The sequence below is a fragment of the Phyllostomus hastatus genome, unplaced genomic scaffold, assembly GCF_019186645.2.
Source record: "Phyllostomus hastatus isolate PE091 unplaced genomic scaffold, TTU_PhHast_1.1 phas_scaffold_345, whole genome shotgun sequence".
Lineage (NCBI taxonomy): Eukaryota > Metazoa > Chordata > Mammalia > Chiroptera > Phyllostomidae > Phyllostomus > Phyllostomus hastatus.
Window position 1 is genome coordinate 4,533,299 of NW_025334024.1, and position 21,273 is coordinate 4,554,571.

A 21,273-nucleotide genomic window follows, 5' to 3' on the forward strand; every position below is an offset into this window, starting at 1 on the left:
GATACAGTGATAGCATACAGTGAAGGGTTTCTTCTTTTCTGGACAGACTTTTATGGTTTCATTAACACGAACACAGTGTGCACACAAGCTGTCTCTTCATTTTCTTCGCTGTGCAGCCTGGCACGGGGACTAGTGACTCGGAAGCGGGGCTGCTCTTCCCTGGGTGGCCTTGCAGGCGTGCGGGGAGATGCTGTGAGCTGTCTCAGCGCAGGACGGTCTGTTGCTCAGCAGCAGCACTTCCGGCTCCTCGGCGCGTGGACCAGCGGCTCCCGAAAACCACCAGGCAGCATGTGCTTGGTTTTCTCGTTGTGCCCCAACCAGTGCTGGGCATCAAGAGCCGGCTCTTGAATCTTCTGCACACTCTCTTGTCTCTGCTGCTGGGGTTCTGCCAGTCACACTTAATTTTGACGGGCTGGTCTGACTGATGCTGGGTGAAATGCTTGGTCCTCTTTTTGACAATCTTGGGTTTCATGAAGGGTGTGAGGGTGGCCACGATGCTGAGTAGGAGATGGCCACCCCCTCCACAGGCGGCACCAAGGAAGAGCTGCAGTGAAGTTTTAAAGTAGAATCTGGAGTGTGTGGGTGAGGGGAGTAAGGAGGCTTTCGGCCAACTCAGGGTACGGGGGATCATGAGCAGTGTTGAGTCTAGGTTAAGCTGTTTGCCTTAGGCAGGGTCAGCAGGAAAGGGCAGTGCACCCGAACGGTTCCTCTAAACAAAAGTCATGAAGGGTCTATTCACAGAGGCTTGGGCAGTGGATCGAACCGAAACAGGATTGAGACACTCCCACAAGCTGCAGCAGGGGGCCACTGCCACCCGTAGGCTGAGTGGGGAGCAGGGGCGAATCTGCCAGCGCTGCAGCATCAGAGAGGTTGACAAACAGCAGCCGTGGTCTTGGTCAAAGAATGAGGCCACTGCCAAAGCAAGCCCAGTGTGGACAGAGCTCAAATACCCTGTCTTCTCTCTCCTCCCAGCCTCTCCTCTCCTGCTGTGCTTCCCATTGGCTAAATCCAAGGGAGCCTGAGGGGCAAGCTCATGGAGATCAGCCACCTGGACCACAGGGCAGAGAGTAGATCTGGAGAATAACCAGCAAGTCCTTGAATCCCAGATCTGCAGCTTACTAGATGGGCGGACTTGGCCAGAGAGTTATCATCTCTGAGCCTTGGTTTTGTGACTGTAAAGTGGAACTTACAAAATAGTACCTTTCACATAGGGTCATTGCAAACATTCAGAAAGATAATGCACATTCTTGTCTCTTATAACAACTCTGCTGATCAGGAAAGAGGCTATGGGAAAAGAAAAAGGCTTTCCTTCTGATGTTGGGAGCTTAAGACACAGTGGTTCAGCTGGAAGTGTCAGAAGTCCAAGTTGGAGTCCTATTTTCCAAATAAAAAGACCTCTAGGCCTCTGTAATACAGTCCTGACCCGGTCCTGAGTCACTACCCCCATGCTAAAACAACTGTCTGCACTGTGATGGTTTAAACAAAGTGCAGAGGCTATGAAAATGCTACTTTATGTGGCTTTGGCTACATCTCATCTGATGACTGTTGGGGAAATAGCAAAAGGTTTGCAGCAGACAGCAACTGGCTGTCTACTGTCCCCAGCAAAAGACTCCTCCACATTCCCAGATGCACATACCAGAAACTCAGGAGGCATCCTGGACTGTACCCCCTGACCCTTACGTCCAGCTCATCAGCAGGTCCTGCTGATTTTATAGAAGCACTCACTTCCATTCCAAGCACTGTAGTCCAAGCCCCTGCATCCTTCACGAGGTTTCTGCTCTCCCCATTGGTTATCCACACGGCAGCCAGGGTGAGGTCTCTGAAATTCAAATCTTAGCATTCCATGTCCTGTGGGAAACTTCTGATGACTTCCCATCGCTCCGAGAACGTTTGTCCTACCAGGCCTCTCATTATACAGTCTTGTTCATGTCTGTGGCCACTTACCCTGACCTGCTCGCTCAGCTAACACTCGCTTCCTTCCTATTCCCCAGATCCCACCCTCTCTCTCCTCCCCCAGACTTCCTGCATCCTAGACTGACTTCTCTACCATCCATCCTCCTTCCCTTCTCTCAGGTTTAACGCCCACTTGCTTGGGGAAGCCCCCGGCCTCCCTGGCTAGGTCCCTTCCTTGTTTCCTATATTTTCTCCTGGCCCTGTTGTATTTCCTTCACAGCACTTGCAATTAAGTGATACATGGTTTGGTGGTATGTAGTCATTTAGAATGTTCAGGTGTCAGTAACTATGCCCTCTGTTTGCCAGTGCTTAGCACAGTGCCAGGCATATAGTAGGTGCTCCAAGAAACATTTTTTGAATGAATGAATGAATGAATGAACTAGTGATTATTAAATGAAACAGGCTCTCCATAGGTCCCTTCAATCCCCAGCTCTTAAAACTTAAAATTCACTGTGTCAGCATATGGAGAGGCTGACACAAGTTTTTTCTTTGAGGGAGTTCATAGTCAGGGCAGCTTTGGTGTTGAAATGAGAGAAATTACCCACAGACACAGCTGTGGCTCCTTTATGACTTTTTGAAAAGTCATAGTCGTAAATCAAAAGCCCTGTGCACCGCACACAGATGTCATTAAGTCAGCCTGGGAGGCTCTGACCCAGGGCTTGCATTATTCCTTGCAAATTCACTTCAAGGTGAGGCGGTGGTGGTGGTCTGGTGGGAGTATCAAATGGGGCAGAAAACAGAAATATCCAAGGTTAACCTTTGTGAGTACTTAGGAAGAACCAGGCACTATTCTAAGAGCTTTGCTCATTTAACACCCAAGTTATGAGGCAGGTCTTACCATCCCCATTTTATAGATGGGCAAACTGAGGCCAGTGAGAGACCTAGCCCAGGTCACATAACTAGTGGATCTGCAGAGCTTGGCTCCTTGCCCTCTTTCCCTCTTTCCTGGAGGCTCTGCTGTCTCCAGCTGGAGGGGAGCACCAGCTTTCTGATGCTTTCAGTGAGTTTTGATCCTGTTCATGAGCCAAACCTGCTTCTCCTTTTTTTGTATTTCCTTTCTTTTCTCTGTAGCAGAGGATGAGCGATTAAGTACATCGATTCCAAAAGCAAATGCCCAATGTGAATCCCAGTTCATACACCCCTGTGTGACTTCAACTTCAGCTTACCTCTCTGTGTCTCAGTTCCCTCGGATGTAATACCCTGATGATGTGTGAAGCTGCCTCATAGAACTGTGGATATGATGAAATGAATCAATGCTGGTGCAGGGCTCAGATTGTACCCGACACAGAGTAAAAGCACTTTGTGTGCTTGGTATTACTGTATTTTAAAATAACAACAAACCTATTGGCCCAAAGAACAGACCTTGGTTGGAAAATTCTTTTAATTGGTTCCTAGGCAGCCAGACAAGCCACCTGCTCTGCTTAGAAGTAGGAGACCCAAGCTCCGGCCTTGGCCCTGCCCTCATCTGCTGCATGATTTTGCACAAGTTACCAGCTCTTTCTGAGCACCAGTTCTTACATGTGTGAAATCAGGTGTCATCCTCCCTCACAAGATTTCTAAACATTCAAAAAAAATCCTGGCCTAAAAGCAATGGCTGGACCTAAGAGTGTCTTCTTTATAATCAATTATCTAAGATTCACACAGGGGGATGAAACAACAGAGAAGCAATCGTGTTTCTCTGAGCTGGGTGCATGCCGCCCCCCGCCCCCGAAAGCCCTGGGAGTTGTTAACAGCACAGCCGCTGTCTCTCCTGTGTTCCACCTCTTGGGGCTGGAATTGTCATCTTTACAGTGGGGCTGGCTGTTGTATTGAAAGAACATTAGGAGCTCTTGGTCCTGGCAAAGAAAGCGATATTCCAGTGGTTCTCCAAGGTCTGTGCCCTTCACCACAAATGCCCTGAAACTCGGGCCGCTTATGCCCACTCTGGGGCGTCCCCTGACTTCCTCGGGCTGGAGGTTCAGGAAGGCCTTGGTCTTTGACTGGCTGGGCTGGGGGAGGCTGGACTGTGCTTTCTCAGAGGGATTAGCACGGAATCTGCTTAGGCTCTCAGCTTGGTCGTGCTGCTGAACGAAAGGTGGGAGCAGGGCCATGGGGCTGGCATGGCTGCGGGAGGTGAGGAGGGAGATGGGGAGAGCAGGAGGGAGCAGAACCCTCTTCCAAGGGTTGAGATGCTTCTCTGCTCACAAGGCTGTAGGCCGGGGTGTGAGGTGGGGGGAGGAGGAGGGTGCTGCCCACCTGCTGTTGTCTCATTTTCAAGGTCAGGCTTAGGAGAGGCGGTGATGGGGACCAGGGCTAATCCTGGAATGGGCACCTCTAAGGCCCAGATGCTGCAAGTGTGGTCAGGGGACCACCCACTGGTCAAGGGGCACCTTCCTTAGTTTCCTGGGCAAATGGTCAGCAATTCCCTGGACTTGCATTTTTATATTCACATAAGGGAGGCTTTATAGTAACGCAGAAGTGAGTTACTAAGGAAAGGCCTTGTAATCATTAAGTTGTGTCCATGGGACAGGGAGAAATATTAACAAAACAGCATGTGTGCCCTTCTCTACCCTTCCAAGGGTGGGACTGAGTGATTGGCCTGCTCTCAGATCTGAGTAGTTCGGCTCAGGAAGTGGGTTACATTCATGTGGGAAAGGGCACAGTGCAGAGATGCAGGGAGAGAACAGGTCTTCCGGGGGAGGGGCGGTGGGAGAGAGGAGGGAGCAAAGGCAGTAAGGACAGAGGGACTGGGCCAACGGCTGCTTGCGGTGGGAGGCTGGGGAGAGATCTGAGGAGCACAGGGGACGCTTGTCGTGTTGTGGACACCCGTGTTTCTTGAATCTTGTTCCTGTCTGTGGAGATACACCCGCCTGATGAGTCCTGAGCGAGAAGCCAAGTTGAACCCTGTGCCAGTTCAGGTTCCACGGGAAACAGATGCTGGCTGGAACTAGATGTGCAAGAGACCTACAGGGCGTGAGGCCGTGTGATGGAGCTGGGGGGCACCTTCTGCCCACGCTGCGGGTCTGATACCCGAGAAAACGAGAAGCGAAAGGAAGGAGGGTTGACTGAGAAGTGCCTCAGCCTACAGGGTGGCAAAGAGGAAGTCTCGGCCAGGCCGATGGGGAAACCCAGAGGAACCCTTTGGAGAAGCCCCGAAGTGGTCAGAAAGGCCTGCTCTGCCCGCGGCTGGGAGCAGAAATGCTGCCAGGGTCTCCCTCGGAGGGAGAGCGGAGCAGCGCCTCTGCATGGCTACCACAAACCCGAGAGCACAGGGGAGCCCCGAAGAGGGCGGGTTCTAGAGACAAGTGTGTTGCTGGAGCTATGGGTAGAAGGTGGGGAGGGGTCCCAGGATGAGGGCAGTGGGGCTCCCCATGGGATGGAGGCAGAAGTTCAGTTTCAAACAAGCTGCCACATGGGTTACCGCCTCTGCAGTTTCTTCAAGCTGTCCCAGGAGCTACAAGGCCCCATGTCCTCCCACACGGCTCCAGACAGCAGGGCGACAGCTTTCGGTTACACATCCATGGTTCCCAATGCTGCCGTGCCCTGGAACCCCAGATGCCTGAGCTCCGCCTCCCAGAGCTTCTGCCTCAGTTGTTCTGGCAGCAACCAGGGTATTGGTTTCCCACGGGATCCAATGTGCCACCCAGCTGAGAGGGGCTGGTCTGCACCAAGAGCGACGGGCAATTTGATCTTTCCCCTCAGCTTCCTGCTGGATCCAGCGGACAGCCTGTCAGTGCGGGTGTGCCCCTGCACATGTCCTGGCTCGGGCAACCTCCAGCACCAGGGCACTGAGACTTTGGGACCCTTGCATGCATTCAGAGCCTCTGACCAAGCCAAGATCCTTTAGTATCCAGTGCTCCATGTTTCTGTTTTTTAAAGATTTTGTTTATTTATTAGAGACAGGGGAAGAGAGGGAGAAAGAGAGGGAGAGAAACATTGATCGGTTGCCATTTGCAAGCCCCCAACTAGGGACCTGGCCCATAACACCAGCATGTGCCCTGACTGGGAATCGAACAGGCCGGCGTTCAGCCCTCACAGCCACGCCAGCCAGGGCCACTGTTCCAGGTTTTAAAAAGCACTGCCAGATGAACAGCCTTTTATCTGGGGCCACACCATTCCTGGTGGCCTCTCCTGGGTGTTAGTGCCCCAGTTTATTCCATGAAATTGGCCGGCTGGGCGGTGGGGCCATGTCTCAGAGCCACGTCCCCACCCTGGGGGGCGGTGGGCAGGTGCTGGGTCCATTGGCACCTGGCTGCCGCTCTCTGGCCCTCAGTTTCCCCGTGAGGGTGAGCAGCCATGGGTGCTGCTGCACCTGAGGGTGTCAGCGCCTGTCCCAGGGATGAAGGCAGCCCCCTCCCCCCCCGCCAGCTCCCAGGGGACTGAGATCTCTTAAAGGAGGACACAGCCTTCCTTCCCCGCAGATGAGAGAGAAGACTTACCAAACACAAAACCCCTCAGGGAGCAGTGACTCAGTCCTCCAAGCAGTGAGCCCCAGAGCAGACCTTGCCCCAGGCCTCAGTCCTGGCGCCCATGCATGTGAACTTATTTGGAAGTAGGGTCTTTGCAGATGTAATTAGGGAGCTCAAGATGAGCTCATCCTGGGTCAGGGGGCCCTAATCCAGGCTCACCCAGGGGAGGCCGTGCACGACAGAGGACAGATGGGTGCGATGCACATACGGGTTCCAACACAGAGGGCCACCGGCACCCACCAGAAAGCTGGGAGAGACGCCTGGAATGGGCTGTCCCTCAGAGCCCGAGAGGGAACCAGCCCTGCCACCTCTTCTGCGTTAGACGCTGGCCTCTGGGACCATGGGAGTGAATTTCTGTTGTTTTCGGGCGCCCAGTCTGTGGTGCTTTGTTACAGCAGCGGCGGGACATAATATAAGACCTATTCCAGAAAAATCCAGCTTCAACCCTGGAGAAGGGTCGCTAACGCCTGTCTGCCAAAGAAGGGGCGGGGCAGGCAGAGGGCTGGAGGCGCTGCGCTCGCTCACTGCACCCCTGCGCTTTGCCCTGAGTGAGCCGTAGGTTGGGGGACGCCCTAGAGCAATGCCTGGTCTCGGGGGTCTTGTTAAACTGCGCATCCCGAGTCCACCGTCTGGGGGGGCCTGAGGTCCTGCATCCCCAGCAGGCTCCCAAGTGATGCTGCTGTCCTCTGAGCAGGGAGACCTCAGGGCCGCGTCTGTAAGGGCGCCTCGGACCACGTGTGCGGCGTCACCTGGGGTTCCTGACCTGTAGACCCAGACTCTCTGGGTCAGAGCGGGGCCTCCGAGTTCACCCACCTCCCCGGGACAGACTCAAGACCACTGGATTTGGGTCTCTGGGGTTGGCAGGCTGGGAAGACAGCGGCCCCTGGGGGAGTTTGAGGCCTTTTCTTATTGGGGCTGGGAGAAAAGCATCCATGTTTTTACAGACCCTATCTTTGGCCTGTTATAGCAAGACTTAGGTTCATTTAAACATCAGAACAACTCCTGGGAGACAGCTTTCATTCTTACCCCCATTTCACAGGTGGGGAAACTTGAGGCCTAGAGAGACCAAGCGTCTTCATGTCCTATACACAAATGCGGCACAGTCAGATCCACTGCCAGCTCTCTGATCACCCCCCCCGCCGCCCCGCCCCGGGTCTCAGCAGAGCTCTGCTTAAGGCCAGTGCTTCTCAAGCTTTCATGTGCCTTCCAGTCCCTGGGTGAAAATGCAGGTGCTGGCTCCCAGGTGGTGAGACTGTCGCCCGCAGAGGAAAGCATCTGTGGCATGGATTAGGAGCCATCTGCGGGGCCCATCTGCGAATACGCATAAGAGATGAAAGACCAGGCACCTTGGGAAGGTGGGCCAGGGCCAGACCGCAGGCAGGCGCCGTCCTGCTTTCCAGCCATTTTAACAGCTGGACACCTGGATCACGGGACCACCGGAGCGATCGAATCCCAGAGCCATTGGCACTTCTTAGAGCTAAGAGACTGTGAGCCCCTGCTAATGGATTTCTTTGAAAATGAAACAGCTGCCCAGTTGCCTCGTTAATCTCATTAGGCACCTGCTTGTAATTACCTTCTCTGAGCAACTCAGTGGCCCTACCTAAGGAAAATGGAAGGCTCGCTCTACATTGGAAACACCTGGGACAACAGGGCCCACCATTAAAAACAGAATGGGGGGGACCTGGTGGAGCCCCTCTTTACAAAACAATGCCCCGGGGGTGGGGGTGGGGGGTGGGGGGTGGGGGGTGGGTGAGTGACCAGAGCTGGCAGGGTGCGTGCACGTGTGTGATCCCGGCTCCCTCCTTCCCTTGAAGAATCCTGCTGGAAGCCGGGTGGCGATGAAGTCCTCACGGGTCTGTAGTCGCTGAGAAAGGCCCGCCGTCTACAAAACCATGCCTTGTTTGCTGCCTTTTAAAAAACCTCTTTCTAAAGACTTAGAGGCTAAAATGGTTTTACTTTTTGAACCAGAGGCAGTAATAGATGTATTAACTTTTTAAAAATTGACCTTAGTTGATAAAATAGGCCGGCAGCCTTGTTTCAGCCCCCGGACGTTTTACACAGCCTGTGCAATCCGCAGACCTGGGAACCCCAGCACTCAGCCGTGGGCATGAAGGTGTACGTGCGAGATACTGGCCACAGCGCTGCCCACTGAAGCGAAAGGTGGGAAATGACCTAAACGCTCGTCCGTTGGGGACCAGCTCTGTGACCACTCTCAGACAGTGGCACATTATGAAAACAGAGATTTGTGTGAGCTCCATAGTATGTTATTACATGAAGGAACAAGACGAGGTGTGAACTCTCTGGGAAAAGCCACAAGAAGCTTGTGGCGGTGGCTGCCTCTGGGGACCGGGACTGGGAACCGGGGCGGAAAGGAGTTTCCTTTTTATCACACCCTCCCTTGGGCCGTTTGAACTTGTCGCTGTGTGATGACCATGTAAGATGTCGCCACAGGGCAAAGCTGTGTGCAGGTACCCGGGGCCTCCGTGTGCCATCTTTGCCACTTCTCCTGAATGTATAATTGTCTAAAAATGATGTTTAACATTTTTGAGATATGTTACAACTCAAAATAATTTTTTTAACAAAAAAAAATAGAACCAAGTCTCTGAGCTCAGGTGTGCACATCTCACTTTGGGCCGGTCCAAGTGATTGGCAGCTTCGTGTGGCCGGCGGCGGCTGCTGCGGAGGCGCAGCTGTGGCCTTCGCTTCTTCCCTCCAGCGCAGCTTTCTCAGAGGTGGACTCCTGGAAGCAGGTTCTGATCATTTGGCAGATAAGTTACTTACCTCAGATAACTTACGGCCTCTCTGACCCTGCACTATCTTTATCTGTAAAGTGGAACTGATAATGGCTTGTTCTAGCCAGTGTGGTGTTCAGTGAGCTGCTGTGCCTGGGGCCCTCACTGGTAATCAGCGTGAACCAGTATCGCTGTGTGTGAACCTCCAACGGCAGCTTCATCTGGTTCCTCTCCTGTTACAATACCTACTGCCCCTGTCCGCCGGTTTTCCCCGAGCAGCACGTGCCCCGCACCTCTTCTCGGTTTAGCTGCCGGGCAGGAAGGAGGACGAGGTGCCCCATGTGTCTTTGGCACCTCATCCTGGTGGTGGTAGCTGCACTGTCCTTTCCTGAAAGGTGGCAAGCTGGCTGCTGGCTTGGTGGCCAGACCTTCTGCAGAGATCCTTGCAAAGCCGATTTAGAAACTGAGGACTTCCTCTGTGGGCCTGTTTCGCAGAGGCTGGCTGCTTTTCACCATATAAGGCAATCCCTTGGCGAGCGGGTGTCTGGTCTGCTGCAGGTGAGCCGCAGCGGCCCTGCAAGGTCTGGCTCAGCTAAGCTGAAAAGGCGCTTCCTCCTGGGCGTGTGCACCGTGGGCTGAACACTGAGATTTGGACACCTTTTATGGTTTTAGAAGAAGAAGAAGGACCTGTGTACCACGAAAGCAGGAACGGAGCTTTATCTTGGTGAGAAACGGTGGGCTGACCTCACAGCGACTCGACTGCAGAACCAGGATGTGACTCTCACCACAGTGCAGGTGCTCACACAGGGCCCTGAGAGAGGCTGTGCCCTGGCTCATTGAGGGGCGGCAGTCACAGGAACCAACTGCCAAATTTAAGTCCCATGGGGGAGGGGTGGGGTGGGGCAAAACCCTCCACCCCCACCCCTCCTGAATCTCAGGGCTCATCCTTGGGGGCTTCCTGGCCTCCCACCAGGTTAGGTTCCCCACACTGTCCTTGGACCCTGCCCTGTCTTCAAAGGACTTCCCCCTCTCTGCCTGCAGTGGTCATCTGAGCAGCCGGGGTGGGGAGGGGAGGGGAGGGGAGGGAGCAGAAGGCCTCTGAGGCCTGAAGGGTGATGGGGAGGAGAAAGTGGGGACACTTTTTCAGGTGGAGTAGAGGGGCGCTGTGAAGACTCTGAGCTGGGGAATCGGAAGGTTCCCAGAGCAGAACCGCCATGTTTACGGGGAGAGAGACAGTTAGGCCCAGGGCATGGGGAGCTGCAGGGGCCACCCTGGATGGGGACTTAACTTGGTGGGACCCCCCCACAAGACTACAGGTTTGCCGGCAGGGACAGAGGGAAGAGCCACCAACCGATCACTCAGCCACTCTTCGAACAGTCTGCGAACCAGCCACTGACCCAATGCAATGCCTGTGCCAGGGGCACTGCACCCCGGTGCTGCGGATGGGGCAGGCTGGAGTCCTCCCTTCGCCCCTCTGGTGCTGTCCTCCTCTGGCTGTCCTCTCCCTGGCTCTCTTTCCCAGCACCCCTTTCGTGGCACTGGTGGAGTTGTACTTGGATAATTGGAGAGACAGGCAGAGGCTGGACCCCCAAGTAATTGTCTTATGCTCCAAACTTCGAAAACTGCTGGGCTGCAAGTCCCCACTTCTTTGTTCTCACACCCTGTGACTAGAACTCACCATTCTTTACTCTGTCCTAACCCATCGGGAGGGGTGGAACAGGCATGGTTAAAAAAAAAAAAAGGGAACAAACTTTTAAAAACTCGATTCAAAGAGCAGTGTGGAAAAGGGAAGGAGAAAGAGTGGCTGGACAGCGGAGAAACCGGACAGACAGCACCTCAGCCCGGTGATCAAGGTCAAAACTCACGGTCATCAGTCAGGGTGACGGCACTTGCCGCACACAGGGTGCCGGGAGGAAGGCGCGTTACCTCTGGGGTCTTCATCCGCCAAAACCACAACCTCAGTCTAATCAAGAGAAAAACATCACACAAGTTCCAACAGAGGGGCTTCTTACAAAACACCTCACCAGCATTCCTCAGGCCGTCAAGGTCATCAAAAACGAGCAAGGTCTGGGAAACCGTCACCACCCAGAGATGTCTAAGGGGACGTGACGAGTAAACGTAAGGTGGGATCAGTATTGGTTTATCAATGGTGACAAATACGCCACATGAATGTAGGACGTTAGAAGAGAAACATGGTGTGAGCTACGCAGGAACCCTCTATATCATGTTCTCAACAATCCTGTAAATCTAGAACTATTCTAAAATTTGTAATAGTTTTAAAAACCACGACCCTAGCACAGCATTTTGCGGTGATCACGAGCGCCACCTTGTGGGCATTCAGCTACATTAGCTGTGACAAGTCCCCATGGATCAAAAAGGCAGGGTCACAAACTCTGGGCTTGGGAAACAGAAAAGGCTTGTTCCCTGCCCTGGCTCCTATCCACTTTGGGGGATGGTGTAAAGCACATACAGGACTCCTCATCACAGCCGACATTTATCTGCACTTCTACCTTGGGCTACAGACTGAGCCGACCCATCCCACTGTCACTGGTCCAAGACAGCCTGGCAGGGAGGGGGTGTGACCATGACATCAGCTTTATTTCTTGTAGCCCCTGGAACCAGATTGGGGAGGGAGGAGGAGAGACAGCCACCTTCTTGTCCCTGAATGAAAAGCCCAGAACTTTCCCATGATTTTTAGTGTCTCTTCTTAGGAAATTGGGTCAAGAGAGGGGATGTCTCAATTCATTAATTAGAAATGTCCAGTTCCAGCTGACGAAGCTGGGACCTTGACTTAACATGAAGTGCCCTCCGCTCCCCTCCGGAGCCTTCTGTGGACAGCACGCGGAGTACGGTTTTTGCTCCTGCTTGCTTCCTTCTTCCCCATAGCTGCTGTTCTTGGCTAGGGTTGCCAGATTAAATCTGTATTTCAGATGAACAACAAATAATTTTTCTAGTACAAGTATGCCCTGTGTAATAGTTGGGGGTGTTCATACTAAAACATTGCTCGGTGTTTGTCTGAAATCTAACTGGGTCTCCTGGATCTCTGTTTGTCCCGTGGCCCATCCTGGCTCATGGCGGAGCGGGGAGGAGCGGTGGTGGTGGGCAGGAAGTTTTACTTGGTGCATGGTAGCTTATGGGTTTCCATTGCTGTCGTAACAAACTACCCCAAGTCTTGTGGCTTCAGACATTAATTTATTCTCTTACAGTTCCAGAGCTCAGAGGCCTAGAACCAAGGTGTTGGCAGGGCTGCCTCCTTCTGGATATTCTAGAGTGGAATCTCTTCCCTTGCCTTTTCCAGATTCTAGGAGTCCTGCCTCCACCTTCAAGCCCCTCCCTTTCTCTCCTCCCCCCACTTCCTGCATCCCACTTCTTTATCCTCCTCTGCCTCTGGCCCTCCTGCCTCTCTCTTATGAGGAACTGAGATGACATCAGGCTCGCTCAGGTAATCCAGGATGATCCCCACTCATCTCAAATCCTTAACCACACCTGTGAAGTCCCTTTGCCATGTAAGGTGACATAGTCACAAGTTCTGGGACTCAGGACGTGGACGTCTGGGGGGCTGTTATTTGGCCTCCACAGGTGGCAAGCTGTCTCCAGGCCATCTGAGCCTGGCTCAGTTTCAAGCTGACTTTGAGCTTGTGGCCACTTTGGTGCATCCTCGGGAGTCCTCCTTGCCCACAGCTACTCCCCTGCCTGGGCATTGCCTGGTCTCCGGGTGACAGCTGCCAGTTGGAGCTGGCTGGCTGACGCCCCTGCAGCTTGTCACTTCTGGGTACTAGGGAGAAGCCCCTTCACCGTGTCCTGCCACAGACCCTGCATCTCTGAACAGCTGCTGGGTGGCAGCTGTGCAGTCGCTGCCAGGAGCAGACCCCATTCTTTTGCCCCCACACCTCAGGTAGGGCTTGTGTGACGTGGATGTTGGCTGGAGCTCCCAAAGACGTGCCATCATTGTCCCCATCCCCACAACCCTGGGGCGAGAGGCAGGCTCCCCATTACTCCTGGGGAAATGGACTCAGCCGTCCAACAAGTCTTTCTCCAAACACCCCCTCATCTCAACGACCTTGAACCTTTTACACCTGCCTTCCGAAAAGTGTTAACCCTTTCTGGAGAGATGTGAGCTCAGGGGAGCTCACATAGTGGGGGGCATGCTGGGCTGTGGGAACTGCATGTGCAAAGGCACACAGCTGTGAAAGGATGGCTTGGCGGGGCCAGAGAAGATGGTGCGTGGGGAAGGTCCCAAGAGAAAGCTGAAAAATGAATGGGACCAGGTGATCAAGGGTGCTTGCCCTGGAGGACAACTTGATAGAACCAATGAGCTGTGTGTTTCTGGGTCTATGATGAGCTGTGGTGTGGGAGCAGAGGTGCTCAGCTTGGGAGAGGGCTCCCCAAGCCAAGGGTGTCCTCATCAACAGTCAGAGAGGCCCTCTGGTGCTCGGGCCTCAGGATGAGCCCCAGCTCAGTGTGTTGTAGCTGCCTGGCTGCAACCAGGCCAACGTTAACCCTCCAGCCCTCAGTTTCCTCAACTGTAAAATGGGGAATGGGGTTGATGATAAACTTACCTACTTGTTGCGGGTGTCCATGTATCGAATCAATCATGTAATGAATCTAGCAAGTGCCTGGCGGACAGCATGTTCTGTGGCCCTGCCAGCTGTCCCTGCGGTCACTTTCCTGTGGCAGCCTGTGCAGAGTGTGCTGGAGCCAACAGAGCCAGAAGACCCAGCGACTGCTGTTCTGCAGCCGGGAGAACCAGGATCAGTCTGAGGGTGCGTGCGGCAGGGTCCAGCACAGAAGGGGTTGCTGGAGTTTCCTGCTCAGCAGGGACCTCCTAGGGGCCTTACCCAGAAGCTGGTCCATACAGCTCAAACTGTGGGGTTTCCTGGATGGTTCCAATGAGGGCATTTGGGGCGCATGGAGTGTGTGGGGCAAGAGATGGCAGATGCCCAGCTGGAGGTGCCTGGCTGGAGGATTGGCCCTTCTGTGGGGTGTCAGACTTGGACTTGGGAGACCTGGCAGGGTGTCACTGGCAGAGACCACCATGGACAGCAGGGCCAGCCTGGTCAGGACCCCTGGGCACTAAGGAGGAATCGACCCTCAAAGCTGACATCAAAATAGGGGCAGCTGCAGAGGGCGCCGGTCCCCAGTGCCTGGTTGAATGAGCATAACAGATGGATATCTGACGGTGACAGTCTCACTTCACACGCAGAATTTCAAATAGTACAAATCTCCCTCAATGACAAAGAAATCAAGAATACTTTCCAAGCCAAGGAGCTGCCGGGATCATAAACTGTTTCTGCTATGGGCACGGAGTGGTGCCCCTCAGGGCCTGTCGAACAGTCCCTCTCCCCACATTCACCCCTAAGGGGAGGTTAGTCTTAAGTCACATGCTGCCCATAGGCTGAGATGTGCCTGGTGCATCTGACACGTGAAGTGGGTCATTTGTAATGTCCTCCTCCTTTATTTAATAAAATTATTTTCAGAAATCACCATGAAATAAAATGAATAATCATAATGATCAGGAAAAATGCAGAGAGTATAAATGTTCTTTTATTGCATTTTTAATATTTAATCGTTCCAACAGAAATCTTATGAAATTAAGATATGACAGTATAAAAAGGGAGAAGATAATGGATTAATCATTTATAATTACACTCATGTATTTTTTTTGAAGAAAGGGAGGAAAAACTAACACCTATATATTTGTGTGGAAGAGCTAACGTAGCAAGTTTGAAACTACGATCTTCAGAAAGGCCTTTGGATGAGTTTGGCCTGTGGCTGACACGGGGGAACTTGGCCCTTGAACTGCGCCCCGCATTCCCTGCCCGAGAAGGGCGGTTCCCTGCACCTACACTGTCTGCACAAACAGTGCGGCTTATCCTCAGCGCTTGCTCTCCTGCTGGGAGTCTGGAATTTGGACACCCGCCAGGCCGAGGCCGCCTATGTGACCAGCCCCTAACAAGAACCCTGGGTGCTGGGTCTCTAGTGGGCTTTTCTGGGCAGAAATACTGCACACGGTAATGCATTTTTCATTGGCGGGATAGGGGGTGTGCTGTGTGATCCTTCATGGGGAGGGGAGCAGGGGAAGCCTGGGTATGGATTTCCCCAGACGCCACCAGTATCTTTTTTCCTTGTCGATTCTACACTCTCACGGTAATACTGATGCAACTGTGTGCTGAGTCCCTAAATCCTTCTAGTGAAACACTGCGTGTGTGAATGGTCTGAGATCCCTGAAACATTGCTCACTAGTAATATAATATAATATAATATAATATAAATAATATAATATATAATGTAATATAAATAATATTAAGGTTTCTGTGTAGAGCCTTAGCTGCAAATCTGTCAATCATTTTGTTAAAATCGACATCCTTGGCAGAGGCACGTTCAGCAGGACACGTGCCAGCCTATTTTTGCCAATAGTCACTGGAAGAGCACGTTTGTTTATATAAACTTTATTTTCAGAAAAGCTTTAGATTTACAGAAAAACGTTGAAGACAGTATGCAGTTCCCATAAACCCCACACCCAGTGTCCCGTAGCATGAATGGCTTACATCATTATGATAATGTTATACAATTCATGAAGCCTTAGTTCCACGTTATTATTAACTCAAGTCCATAATGTATTCACATTCCCTTGTTACCTGTTACCCTCTGTCTGCGCCAGGATCCCATCCAGGATCCCACTTTGTGTTCAGTCGTCCGCGTCTCCGCAGGCTTCCCTTGGCTGTGACAGTTAGCTGGAATTTCCTCGTTTTGATGACCTTGACAGTTTTGAGGTGCGCCATCAGAAATTTTGCAGGATGTCCCTCAATTGGGATTTGACTGATGTTTTTCTCATGGTTAGAATAGGGCTGTGGGTTTTTGGAAGACCCCAGAGGTAAAGTGCCATTTCCATTTCATCATATCAAGCATCCAAATGACCAGCGTCATTTATTACTGCTGGAGTTGACCGTGATCACCTGTCTGAGGTAGCACTGGTCAGGTTTCTCCACTGTCTGGGTAATACCCTCTCCCATCTCCATCCCGTCCGCTTCGGAAGGCGGTCACTGTGTGCAGCCAAACCTGAAGAGTGAGGAGTTGCACTCGGAGGGTCCATACAATTAATGGGGCTCTTCTGAAGGGGAGATGTGCCTCTTCTTCCACACTTACTTATTTAGTCAATCACATACGAGTGTGTATGACCATGTTGTATTCACTTTGCTTTCCACATTTCTTCCACGAAGCAATGACTACGCAAGTAGGAAAAGCCTTAAACGTAAGGCTCTGTTGGACAGAGGTTCATACAGGTTTCATTCCATAGCGCATTCCAGAAACTGGAGCCTTCGTGTCTTTGGGATTCATTCTAAAGGCTCTTAGATTGCTCCGGAGTTGACAATTTTTAACCATAAAAACTCCACACGGGACTTTAATGATGGCATTGAAGTAGCCTGAGGTCTGTTTCTTAGTCTTTACAGTCTCGGTGCTTCTGAGATTTATTTCCAATCTATTCTAGTAATGTGGGGCAGACACGCGAGAGGAGCTGGAAACCCATGCTGCACGCTAAGTGAGCTCAGAAAATTCTGGATATTTCATACTTACTCTTACGATGAGTGCTCTTGTTTCAGGGGCCAGGTCTAGACCTAGGGGTTCTCCAAATACACCTAGTTTTTAAAAGATATGTAATGAAAATGGAAAGATTTGAAGTTTATATAAATATTATGGAAACAGAGCAGTAACTGTTAAGAACAGAAGTCAGCAAACCATGGCTCACTCGTCAAATACGATTGGTAGCCTGGTTTTGTGTAGCCAGTGAGCTCAGAATGAGCTTTCCATTTTAAATGGTTGGGGGAAAATAAAAAAAAGAATAATCATTTATAACATGTGAAAATTACGTGACATTCAAAATGCTTATAAAGTCGGAGCGGAGCACAGGTGTGTCCGGCTGTTCATTGTCTGTGGCTATTCCGTGCGTTGACAGTGGGGCTGTGGCCACAGAGACCGGGTGGCCTGAACGATCTACAGCATTTACTCTGCGGCTTTCCACATAGAAGTCTGCTGGCTCTGGGCTGAGGGCTGACACCAGTGCAGTTGTCCCCCCTCACCCACGGTGACACTTGCTGAGGTTTCAGCTACCTGTGGTCAACCCCACTCTGAAAATATGAAATGGCAAATTCCAGAAAAAATGTGTTTTCAATCGCTCGCTGTTCCCGGTAGCGGGGTGGAATCTCGTGCCTGCGTGCTCGGTCCTGCCCTGGACGTGAATCTCCCTTGGCCCACGGCCGTCACGCTGTCCCGCTCCCTGCCCGTTACCCACCTCGTAGCTTCTGGGTGTCAGGTTGCTTGACTCTTGCAGGGTCATAGTGCTCGTGTCCAGGCAGCCTTGATTTTCCTGAAGAGTGTCGCATTCGCACGACTTTGATTACAGTAGACCCTGTAATTCTTCCATTTTATTAGTAGCTGCCATTGTTAATCTCTTACTGTGCCTAATTTGTAAGTTAAACTGTATCATAGGCATATATGTATGTATAGAAAGAGCCATATGTATAATGTTGGTACTGTCTGTGGTTTTGGGCATCCACTGGCAGTCCTGGACCATATGCTGTCAACATCAGGGCAGGGCTGCTGTAAATGGCTTATTCAGGGAAGAGAATTACATCACTGATGTTGCTTAGAATTGCTGGTTCTTGGTGATACAAAGCAGATCGATTTTTACTTGGTTTTGTTGTGTTTTAACTTGTAAAGCCAGGACACTCTCCCTGCCCCACCCCTGTCCCGGGCCTGCACCTGGGATGACTGCGCCTCCCTGCTTGTCCCAGGTTGGCTTCAGCCTACGGTAAAATCGGGCATTACTTAAAGTGTACCCAAGGTTTGTGTGCATGAGGAGTACTCAAGTACACTACCACCTTGGCTGCAGGTGACAGACACCTCATTTGAAGGAGCTGAGGGGAAGACCTGGGGTTACTTACCCGGGTCACTGGAGGGAGGGTCAGCTGGGCTCTAGGACACGTCGCTCTCCTGGTGCTGCTTCTCCTTGGCCGATGTCCTCAGTGCACAGACCATTGTCCCTCTTTCCAGGACGGATCGTGCCTTGAGAGCTGTCTTCAGCTGGCACAGGCCTGAGGCAGGGCCAGGAGGGAAGGGACTCTCTTCTCTTTTTTCCAACGTGGAAAATAGCCAGGAAGCCTCCGATTGGCAGGCAGGATGGGGCTGAAGGTGGGTAGAAAGTCTGGAAAGGCAGTAGGTCCTTGGCCTTGACGCAGGAAAGGAAGTGTTCAGATGGTCTCTGAGTTCTTGAGTTGGGAAGTCCCTCTTTATTTCTTCATATCCCACCTGTTTTCCTGCGATAGCCTGTCACCCTCAGCCTCTCACTGTCTTCATTGTTTTCCCTTATCTTCCCCAAACTTCTCATCCACAGCTTCACCCCCCAAGTGTGCAACCCCCCTACCTGTAATCATCTTCTCCCTTTAATTGCGTCATCATTTGCCAACTCATCCCAGGGCAGGGTAGTGATGAGAGCAGGGGCTCTGTTGTTACCCACTGTCAGGGGCTGTGTCGCCAGCACCTGGCATGGAGTGGGCGCTCCATACATTTTTGCAAGTTGGAGTGACTGCCTGCTCTCACCCTCTTGGACCTTATCGTTGTCCCAGCCTCTCTGTGACCGGACAGGGGCCTGGCCCTTAGTGGGGCTGCCCAGGGTCAGCTGGAGTGTGTGGGTTCTTGATTTCGTATACGAGAGATTTCACAACACAAGTCCAGGTGGCTATGAGGGCACATTTATTACAGCTGGAGACAGTGAAACACAGAAGGGCTTAGCATGGAGGAAGCAACAGGAGAGCCCGGGCTGGGCTGCCCCAGCTCACTGGGCAGTCAGAGAAGAGGGTTCTTGGGGACAGGCTCAGGGGATCAGCCTGGGTCAAGCTGCCACCGCCCACTGCCTAGAGTTTAGGAGACCCGTGCCTGTGGGGGAAGAAGTGGGGGAAGAGAAAGGGAGAGGAAATGGTGCAGGCTGCTCCCAGAGGGAGAGTGCATGAGTCCAGTCCTGTGTCTTGAGGTTTTTATCTCTGTCTTGCAGGTGGGAATCTTAGGGGAGGTCTCAGGGGAGAGTTTCGTCAGTTTTCCAGGTGTGTTCTTTCAGGTCATGGTTTCCACTGATTGGCCAGTGACAGGGCAGGGGGTCTTCAGTCATTGCAGTTGGTTCTGGCATTACCAACCTGGTTTTGCTGCTTTTCTGGGCCTGGAGCTGAAATATAACTGAGGCCTAGATGTTATCTCTAGGGAGGTGACCATCTGCACGTGGCTGTAAATTGCTCGGCCATTTGGTTCAGCCATCTGTCTGTTTCCCTGTTCCACTTGACAAGGAATGTTCCTAGCTTCTGACTATCCTGTCTCACCACCAGCCTGAGACCATCAGGATCAACCCCACAGTCTGACAGATCAGGTGTTAACTTATTGCACCAGGAACCCTGGGCAGTTCAGCTATAGGATTTGTGGAAGAGTGAGGTGGCATGAAGCAGTGTTTTGACAGGCCTTGTGCAAAGCAGGACCATATGTGAAGGGCCACATTGGGTCCAGGATGCAAAGCAGACCCAGCTCCCGCTCCCTTAGGAACCACCAAGTGGAGATAGCTGTGGGGTGTCGTGTTCATGATGTTGTGCTCTGTGCCTGGGCTGGAAATTTGGGCTCCTTTCTGACAAAGTGATTTACGTACTCCATGAGGGCGCTGCTAGTTTCATTTTTCCTGGGAATTTCAAACAGCAAAGTTTCTGCTAATCTATCATTTTAGAGCTCAAAGCTCTTTTTGAGGAAAACAGCCATTATTTTAAAAAGGGGTCTGTTATAACACTACAGCTTCAGCGGGGTGCCCTTGAGAAATACTGTTCCTTTGAAGTTTGCAGCTGGTCTTGTCTGTGCACGGCTTGTCTTGGCTTGGTGAATGGCCCAGAGTACACTGGGATCCTCTCCCAGTCTATGGGGAGCACGAGTCTTTGTGTGTTTAGTGTGCGGGATGGGTTGGAGGAGGCAAAGAAATCAGGAAGGAGGCTGTTCCTTTAGGTCTAGCCTGGACCTATAGAGAGAAGTGGGTGGATGCAGGACAAATCTTGGGTGTAAAAAAAATTATTAAGTAATGGAACGTGGGGAGAGAGTGAGGAGGAGACATCCAGGATGGTTCCAGCTCTCTGACTCAGGCATGGAAGGTGGTGGTGACCTACGCTAAGGAAGAAGGGAAACAGGTGAAGCAGGTTTTGAAGGGAAGAGGCTGCCTTTGGGTTCAGCTGGGCTGAATTTGTTGTTCAGCCGTGTGTAGATGTCTGATACACACCCAGACATACCTGTCAGAGGGCAGGCTACAATGCCAGCTGGGCCTACATGTGGGGGCCAGCACAGCAGAGGGGTGAGAACTGAAGCCAGGAGGAAGGATGTTATCTTAGGGAGGGTGTGTGGGATAAGAAGAGGAGGTGGCCACAGGAAGCAGCAAGAGGAAATCCAGTAGAGCAGAAGCCAGGAAAGACGTGAAAATTACGAGGAGAGAAGAGGAAGGAAGCCAGGAGGTGCGAGATCTAGAGGCCCAGCAAGGAAAGCTTTAATAGTGAGGCAGGAATGACAACTGGGAATCACTGCATGTCAGGACAAAGTACCCTTTGGATTAGCGACAGAGCCCCTTGGGCCAGGTTTCAGTGGTTTGGGGACTGAGTGGAAGGTGAAGAAATGAGGACAACAGTCGAGACATTTTGGAGCAAAGGTGGGATGGCTATTAGCTGGAGAAGGGCATGGAGGTCAAGAGAAGTTTATTTAGCAAGACTGGAGAGACTAGCGCACATTTAAAGGCTACTAGAGAGGACTGGTAGGAAAGAATGCAGGAAGGACTTGGTTATCAGGGGGAGGTAAGGGGTGTGCTGCGGAACAGAGGTCAAGGGAGGAGAGGAACCCAAGCCCTAGTGAGGAGGTTGTACTCTCTTCAGGTTGGGAGGGCGTTCCTGGCTGAAGAGTGGTGAGGAGTGAGGAGCGTCAGAGGAGAGCTTCCTGGGTCTTAATCCACGGGAGCCTAAGTAGTGGAGGGTCCCGCAGCTGGGTAACCAGCTTCTTTTTTCTCTGCTATGCCTCCATTTGGGCCCACTTCCCTTATCGGGTTATCTTCAGACCCAGCGTGCAGCCGGTTTCCCATC